This window comes from Pavona decussata, unplaced genomic scaffold (genome assembly GCF_977016875.1).
Source record: "Pavona decussata unplaced genomic scaffold, jaPavDecu1.1 SCAFFOLD_38, whole genome shotgun sequence".
NCBI lineage: Eukaryota > Metazoa > Cnidaria > Anthozoa > Scleractinia > Agariciidae > Pavona > Pavona decussata.
The window spans coordinates 2,698,396-2,707,978 of NW_028145460.1; the positions used below are offsets into that span (position 1 = coordinate 2,698,396).

General features: G+C 39.1%; 1 pseudogene; it reads left to right on the forward strand.

Moving 5' to 3' along the window:
* The first annotated feature begins 236 nt into the window (after positions 1-236).
* On the forward strand, positions 237-9,148 carry LOC146483605 (putative ATP-dependent DNA helicase Q1; annotated as a pseudogene).
* The last annotated feature ends 435 nt before the right edge of the window (positions 9,149-9,583 follow it).

Consider the following 9,583-nt stretch of genomic DNA (forward strand, 5'->3'; position numbering starts at 1 on the left):
TCATAATTGCATTTAGCAAGCAAGGTAATGCGGTGATGCTTCAGTGATCTTTGAGAAATTGATAGAAAATTGCAGCAATTTGTTCTGACCAGACAATATTTCTAAACGAAATTTGCGAGGGTTAAATGTTACAACCGATCAAAAAACAGAAACACGTAGCTACAGTACATGACGCTAGGCTGCACTTTATTCAAAGGGCAGTGATTTGCAGCTTTCTTCATAAACTGCATATAAACATGGACTTTGCTCATGATTCACTTCGCCTGTCGAGTGGTGGGAGTAAACTCAGGTACGTTTGCTTTTACTTGTTTTTATTCGACATTGTCAACTACTTTATGGCGAATCGATTAACCTGGTGTAGATTACACGTTGTTGAACAGGTGTATTTGCTGTGAATCCGACAACATGTACAAGTCCTTTATCGACAGTCTCGCTATCTAAAATGATGATTCTGCTTTTTTATTCGGTAGAACTGATTCTGATTTTTCATGCTTTGTCCGAAAGGCAACTGGAAACGAAAATGAAATCTTTTGATTTTTCACATTCATGCATCGCATGTTTTAGTGGTGTGTGCAACAGGGAGAAAGATGTATTTATTATGTATATTGCGAAGGGGAGGGGGTTCCTTTTTTTATACCAGCATATTTTTTGCACATCCCCCCGGTCCAAAATGCAAGGAGTGTATGTTGACAAGTATTCATCATGTATTTTTACGTTCTTCTTAGGGACAGAGATACTGTAGAATGTTTGGTCAACTATGGATGCAAAGAAGCAATTATTAACTGGGCTAAATCAAGTAGTAACAGACTTAAAAGAAGTCGGTAGTACTCATCTTCCTGATTCAGGCCAAATATCATTGACACTTGAGGCCCTCAGTGAAGCTGCATTACTGAACAGTGACATCCTGTTAGAGGTGATAGATTTGATGAACCAATCTCGCCAACAGCTTCAAGACATTGTATCGCCGTCTTATCGTTCTTATAGAGCTCCTATAGTGAGGGAAGAGGGACAACATGGGCGACCAAAATTCCACATTTCTGAAGAACATCTTCTATATTTCAAAGGTGTATTTTATGTATACTTTTTATTGTTTTGTCTGTCGGCTTATGACTAACATACAGAGGTGATCTTATAGCCGCCAAGACATTACAATGAGAGTGAAATTAGGAATCTCTAAGGAACCGTTCATTGAGTTATGAGCATGGAGGGTGGGATTTGATCGGTTATCATTATCATTGTATGAACCCCTGAACCCCCTACCCCACCCTGAAGATACCAATTTTTTTCACATGGCTCCCTCCACAGAAGATCCTCCCTTTACTCCATGTGCTGGATAGCCCCCTTTATTTTCATTTTTTTCTATTGTTCTCTCTACTCCTGGGGTACTGGCGGTATTTGCAGTGAGTTTGAGTTTGATCGTGGCTTGGTGTTCACCACGATAAGTTCTACATATGCCAGTGTTAACAGAGAAAATGACAGAATGTAAGACCAATTATTTGTTAGGCTGATGTCCGCCCCTCTTTCGAGCAGTGCCTGATAATAAAGTCCATAATTGTTGAAAACAAATGAGACTATGATTCAAGGGAAAATGAAACAAAGTGCTCCAACACTGAGGGACCACTACATCCCAGTTACTCTTTATTTCTTTGGACATTCGCAGGTTAATGCCCCTCTCCCACTTTCCCTTGTGATGTATCGACGCCCTGAACTTGACACCTAATTGATCCTGGTGCTCCGGACAAATTGTGAAGTCATGGCTGCCTTCATCGAACAAGCCCACACGTGCAGGAATTAGTTCTTTCTCAAACGAGGCAGAAGTTTGGGCTTCAAAGATTTGTCTAAGGTGAGCATTGAATCCTTCGAACAAGAGCTCAGGAGAAGAATCTCATTTCCTCCAGGATAACTTATTGGAATATTGTACTGAGTGTCACAGCGCGAGGCAAATGGACATGCAAGATGAGACATTGTATACACAGCGTATAAAGGCGTACGTGCCGGGGAAATGCCTTTCATGTTACACAAAATGCCCACTTATCGACCAGGTGGTAAAGGCCTGATCATTTTGATGCTCCAAAAACTTGATAATTTGAAATTAAGTTGCAGTAGGATTACAGCAGAAAAAATTGACTGCTTGGACACTTCCTTCGAGAATTTTCATTGGAGGGATGTCACTGTGCCAGAAAGCGTCCAGTCATGTTTTGAACTTTGCATACATTTGTCTGTATAGCGAACCAGCCGTGAACTGCTACTAAAAATACATTTAAAGACAAGGGTCCATAACTTAAGTACAGACTGAGAAAACAAGGTCAGTAAGATATTTATTATATCTCGGAGGTAAAACTTTCAAATTTAGCAGTGGGCCGTACAGTATGTGACCACTAGCACTCGCGGCTTGCAAAATTGACCACTCACACTGCGGGTACTAACTTAGAGATATTATAACTATGCCAAGTAACAAGTACAAGTACTGCCAGTCATCCTTAAATTAGTTCACACTTGCTATGAGCTGTACAAAGGATCAATTTTACTGTCTCACAAACAACTATGAAAGGCTCAAAGTGAATCTTCACAAGATAGCACCTGGGTAGGCGAAAAATTCCAATGCGAACACTAAGAAATTTCCCAGGAAAATTCCACTGCACCTTGTGTTTACTTTGCGGATGAACAAATCACTGATGACTGATGAAGGTATTTCTTATGTACAGAAAAGGATAACCAGCACACAAAATCATGGAATAGTCAACAGTTGTCACATATATCTCCTCAGTTTCGTTTGATTATCGAAACAGACAGTATCTGTTCACGTATTTCGTTTCAAAAACAAGTCAAATTTCACCGTGTCCACTGACCGACAGTGAGGCACGGGTTAGTCACGCAATACGCTGTGGAATGTGCATCCATTGTGTTGCCCAAAACCGTGAAATATAGTTGTGGTTTGTAGTTCGCCCAAAATGCACACGGTGCAGGTTTTCTGAGTGAGAAAGCCAAGGAAGATATACGCTTATTAAAGCGATATGGAGAGGTGTTTGAGGTTCAAATATACATGATAGACTACGTGAAATAGAGAGACCTCGGATCACACTTTGGGAAGTAAGCTCAACGGATTCAAGTCTTGCTTATATAATGTAAGTATAAAGCTTACCTATTTTTGGCTGCCACTCTGATTTAAAGACTTAAATCTTCGGTATTGCTCTGAGAACAACAGAAATAATTCTATTTTATGGGATAGTAAGGGTATACGTGTCGACTTTGAGGTGACATCTAGCCCAAAATGCTGTCACATTTTACTTGTTTGTCAACAACTACTGTGTGTGGACTATTTGTTTCAGTTTCAGTTCTGAATGGTTTTGAAGTTAGATTCTGGAATAAAAGTCCTTAAAATCATGCTAAGATCATGAGTGGATATTCTGTTTGGGCTTGTAAAGCGAAAACTTACAACTTTCTCGTGCTATCAGGGGAAACCAACTGTGAATGCTGATTTTCGGCTCCAACAATTACCAGTTTTCATATAGTTTTTGCGAAAATTCCAAATATTATTATCATGTCATCTACGAGAGAGTCATTAGATCAGTAACTAATAGAAATGAGTGGGAGGGACCCTTTAATTCGCTTCCAAGTTGTTTTCTGCTGCGACTATGGGCTTGTATTAAACCAAAATCTTGTGCAAGATGTGCAGGGTTTGAGCTTGTCATATTGATTTGGTTAGGCCAAAGATAGAACTGAACCATGATAGTTGTATCTTTTTGGGGAGGATTTTGCCATTGGAGATATTTGGCCACAAAATCACCATATTTTGTTATGCTATTTTACCTAGTTAATTAATAACTTACATTGATTGACAGGTAATTAATCAAATAGTAAGTAAGTTTATTTTGCCACACCACAAATACAATGTAAACAAAAAAAAAATAGGAAAAGATAGATGTAACAATGGCAAGGAGACCTAAAGGAAACTGTGAAGCTTAAATAATCTGAGACTCCTGCCCATAACTCACAAAGGATGTACTTATGCTCATGTGGAGCCACAATAGAATTAGATAAATTCTACAAGCTTAATGAGCCCCTCACTTTACCCTTTTTTAGAGTAATTTTTATGGGAATGTTTGTAAAAAAGCAGGGGGGGTGGTCTAACTCCCCCCGGAAAATTCCAAAAAAACCACTTTGGCTTTTGAAGTTATTAGGTGGGCCCTTCAATCTGGCCAAGTTTCATTTAAATCGGTGAGGTGGCATGTATCACCACTGCCTGGTCCTCTCATGGACATGCTCTTAAAGTTGTCCAAAGAAATCAATCAAAAATGCAAAGTCAAAACAGGAAAATAGACCCTCCTTGTTTTCCGAGACTATCGTGCCAATAGATAAAGTGAGCCTGTTTATACATGTGTTGCTAATGTTGATAATGAAATTCGCCCAGCAGAAGAGCTTAGGTAATCTGTGTGCTCTTTCTAACAAAAGTGTATACAGTACTTAGTAAAAATTATTGCAAGTGATACATTTAATTGATGATACACTGAGCCAGATTTTGGCATTTGTCTGGAATCTGTACAAGTAAACAATAAAGGATGGAAAATAGGTTCTGCAAAGTGAGGGATAAAATAACTTGCATTGCCTAGCTTTTTGTTACTTAGGAACACACAGGCGTGGGATGTGGGAAAGGGTAAATAGGAGCGGAGTAAATTAAATTACAAAAACTGACGATATCTTTGGAAACCAACCCTGATGAGGCCAAATTTGTCAAGTCCAGCCCGGAATCGGTTTTCGGCATTACTGAGACTGGCCAGTTCATCTTTTTTGAAGATGTGCTGGATCTGGTCTTCAGCCATGTAATTTGGTAAAGGACCACCCTGCAACAAACTGTAACCTGTAAACAAGGTCATATCTTATTATCTTGTGCTGTTATAAAATTGTGCAGTCGGTATTTAGGGATTGGTCCACAAGTAGAGATAAACAGAGGGGGGGATCCTCTTGTCAGCCTGTCCAATGGGGTGGGCATTCTGACTTCGTAGAATCTTGGTAAAATATATGGAAAAAGGCCATTCAGAAAAAAAGGCGAACTTCATGTTATTGGGATGGCGAACAGAGTGTGGGGGGTTCAGCAGATGTTTTGGGCCTATATTTTCCCCCTCACCTATCCTTCTTGACAGGTCCCTTAGATGAGTTTTAAATTGACCAAAATATACACCAGCTCCGAAGAAGTGATTTTCAGTGATGTGTATCATATCTTCCATAAGAATATATTCCTCTCTTTGCTTGGTAAAACGTTGATCTCGGATTTCACGCTGCCACTGCCTTCTTGGCCCCCAAAAATCTTGTGCTGATTCTCCATTGTATGTGACCTCTAATGGTGTGCTGAAATCGGTAATATCGCTCCTCTGGATCTGATCCATTGCATTTTTAAACAGATCGAGGCGTGAAATGTAAATGTCCAGCGTCTCGCCTTCACAAATATCCGATTCACTTTGGACATCGAGACTTCATCCTCGTAGTAACTTGCTTTGGAAATGCTTCAGAATTGAAACAGGATCGTCACATGTCGCCCTTAAAAAAAACTTTGACATTACAATGTATAGATAGTTAAAATGACTATTACTAGTTACTTAGCAAGGATAAATCAATTTTGATAGTTGATTCGGGGTTCGCCCTCATCAACTATCACGCAATAGAAATATTGAGCTCATAATCTTATTGTTAAATATATGCACACAGAAATTTCTGGTTACTGGAAGTGCTATTTTCTTTTCACCCAGCGCATTGGCTTTTAAGGTCAGTTTTTGTCCAGTTGGCCGAACCTGACATATTTGATCTTTTTCCGTCATGTAGACAAAAGTTCGTGTTATTGTTTTTTCTGTAAAAGGGAGGAGAGAGAATCATGAGAATTAATGCAAACAGTTATTTATACGCATAGGTTTGCTCCACCAACTGTAATATTCATTGTATGCTCCGTCGGAGGAGTTAGCAAAATAAAGGTTACATAATAATAAGAAATTAATAATTAATTAATTGATGGTCATTAAATGAATGACAGATGGCAACATGATAAACTAAAAGTACGTTCCATGTGGCCCCTGCTTGATTTAGTTTGGGTTATTGCACCATTTCCCTTTACGTGCCATTCTGACTATTAGGACTGTACAATAATATAGTCCAAAAAAGTAGTACTAGATCACCGTTTCGAACAGCAGCACTTTGGGCATGCTGAGCCGTCCTCCCCCAGCTTGTACAACATGGCTGGATTCTCTGAAAGCATTATAGATATCAATCAAGAAGAGAGTGTTGGTATCAATTGCCCTAATAAGGGGAGTGTTTTCATATATAATAATCATAATAATCAGTTTAATTACTCTTTTTGTAGCTTAGCAGCTAAATTGCAAGAGTGGCGAGGGTACTAATCATATCAATACATTAACATTAAACATATAAACGTTTTGCTAAGAATATCTATATGTAAAAAATTTGTCGAGACGATTAGTGGAGGCAATGGTGGGATCCTCTCTGATGGTGGCTGAACGTAGATTGAATCCATGGGACACAGTTGTATGCTGTGGTAACAAGTTAGCAAGGACGCCAGTGTCCCGAACTCTCTGGATAAACTTAGTGCATGCTGCGGCGCACTGATCTGTGAGAGTACGAAGACCACAGCTCACCAGTGCGTCCCTGTAGGGAAGCCAGGGAAAGATTATCTCTAAGGCTTTTTTCTGCACACCCTAAATTAGGAGGCTAAGATGTTCCAGCAAATTTGCCGAAAATGGGGAGGCATATGAACGACACACAACACTGAACGAATCAGACTGGAATACACTAGAACTAACTCTCTTTCCATCACACCTGACTTCTTCAAACAGCGCAGAGCATACAGGTGATTGGGCGCTCTCTGAACAATGTACTCGCAGTGCATGCTTCAGCATAAATTATCAGTAACATACACACCAAGCAACTGATAGGTGTGGACGCACTCGATTTCTTATTGTCATTAGAATGTTAGACGAATTAATTGATTTGTCAAGACAGCAGTCAACTGCCTTAAAGTCCTTTGTTTCCGGCTCAGATACATTCGTCTGTCTACCTACTGGTCACAGCAAATCTTTAATTTGTAAACTTGCGATTCCATTAATGAAAGGGTTATCCAAGCGGCTAGGTGAACTTTCGTTCCGTGTTCTCTTGGAACCGATGTTATTGGTGGTTTCTCCTCTTACTGCCCTGATCAATGATCAGATTAAGTCTTGTGATAGGTTCGGCTTGAAATGCTGTAAGTTGGAGGACTTCATTTTGGTGAGTGACTATTTTTCTTTTTTGTAAAGCCTATTTCTTGTAGATGTTGTAAGTGAGGTACTAGAGTTGATGGGGTGGTCTGCAATAGTGAAATGCAGATAATGTGATTTGAACGTTTAAGCACTTAATTTTGATCATTGCAACGAAACAAAGGATGTAAAACCACAACGTGCAGTAATACAAGATTGTGATTGACCAGTAATTTCAACAGAGTAAATAAACTAGATTACTTGAAGAACAATAGTTGTTTTTTGTTGTTGTTGTTTTTTTATTGATATATATCCTAGAGGTAGTCTCAGAACATGTTTAGAAAAAGACAATTGACCACTGAAATCCATAACACATCACCTGGGAGGTGTTGTATCACAGTAAATTCCCTGGCTTTAATTTTTTGAGCACACTTGTTTTGCCCTTTTTGACTATTCACATATCTTACTGCTCTTAAGGATGAATGTTTGGGTAGCCTCCCGGGCAGACGTCCACATGTGACGAACCCCCAAGGACGTCTGTGTGGGAAGCTTATGTGTTGGGCTGTTTGTTAATCATCCAGATACATTGCTTTTTATATTTTTTGTTGTAAGCCACTTTGGTACTTAGTCATTACTTTCTTAACAAATTCATTTACCAGGTAATATGTCTGGATTTCAATGTTGCAGTTAGTCTGAACTTTATTTCCCACTTTGTTTTAAAGGGGAACTGGGAATCAAGGCCAAGCTCCCTTCCGTGCTGCATACTCACGTGTTGGGAACATCAAAGCTGTCCTAAAAGTCCCCATGCTATGTTTAACACCTACAGCCAGCACGAAAATGAGGAAAAAAATTATCATCATGCTCAACATGTCTGCTGTCAAAACAATCAGGTTGTCACCAGACAAATAGAGAAAGCAAAAGGTGAATTGGAAGAGACCTTTGGTTGGCTGATCAGTGAGTTAAAGAACAATCCAAGTACCGAGAAAACCATAATCTTTTGCCAATCCTTAAAAGCCTGTGGTGACATTTATGATCGATTCAGCGACTTTCTCAAGTCCAAACATGAGGTGGCCATGTACTATTCCAAGACCCCTCAAGGCATTAATGATAGTGTACTTAGTGACTTATTGTCTGTGCATGGCAATATACGGTTGGTGATAGGAACCAGTGCCCCAGGGATGGGGGTAAACACTCCGAATGTCAAAAATGTGATTATTTTTGGTGTGCAAGAAAGTATAGAGGCATATCTGCAAGCTGTTGGAAGAGTTGATAGGGACAGTTCAGAGGTATTATCTATAATGTATTACCATGGATACCATTTATGTCACTTTGATCCCAATATGAGAACATTTGTTAAAAACAAATCCAGTTGTACGCGTGGTGAAATATTGCAGTTTTTCAATGAGAAGGTGGAAGAACCTGCCATACTTCACAAATGTTGTGATGTTTGTAGTCCAAAGTGTGACTGTGGTGCCTGTCTGGTAGAAATTTTCAAGGTCCAAACCAATGTTGGCAGTAATACTTCTCCTCTTGAGAGGCAAGTGACAAGTGATGTAAGAGGCACATTTTCTGCTGTGTTACAGGATCTAGAATGTACCACTAAATCAAACATTTCAGTTTTTGGAAGTGTTTGCTTTCAAGATATGTTAACTGCTGAAATTATCAAAGATTTATCTGAAGACCTAGAACACCTGTTTTCTGTAGATTATATGTTGCTAAACCTTGCAATTTTTGATGAATAGCATTCTGCAGAAATACTGGCTGTGGTCAATGACATATTTAATGATGTTGAAGAGTCAGCATACCTCACAGAAATTTGTGAAACGTAGTGGAGTGGTTGTGAGCAGTTCTTAGTGTCAGTTCCTGAGCAAACGCCACCTGATGAAAGTGAAGAGTCAGACTCAGACCTTTAATTCCTAAGTAGTGTGGTGCCCTTGAGATTCGGAGGGTGTAAACTGCAGGTTAAAAATTAAAATATAGAAAAAATAAATAAATAAAAATATAAAACTGGGATAATAAAATGTTTTACTACGGTTTATTTGAATGAATCTATTAGCTAAATACGTCATTTGAAAGGTGATAGAACATAGACAAGTGAATGATTTGGAAGACCCGATGAGATAAATGTTGAAAATATTGTCTTGTTTCTTCGTTAATAAGGCGCAGCTTCCTGGTTCTGCCATTTCGGTGTTGAAAAAAAATTAGGGTAAATATCAGGTCAAATCATTTGCCGATTGGTCCTTTAAAACCCAGCCCAAACTTTCAAATATGACTATTTACTAAGTTTCGTCCTATAATATGAATGCACTCCTCGGTCAATTGCTCTGATTATCTGAAGAACGCAGTTT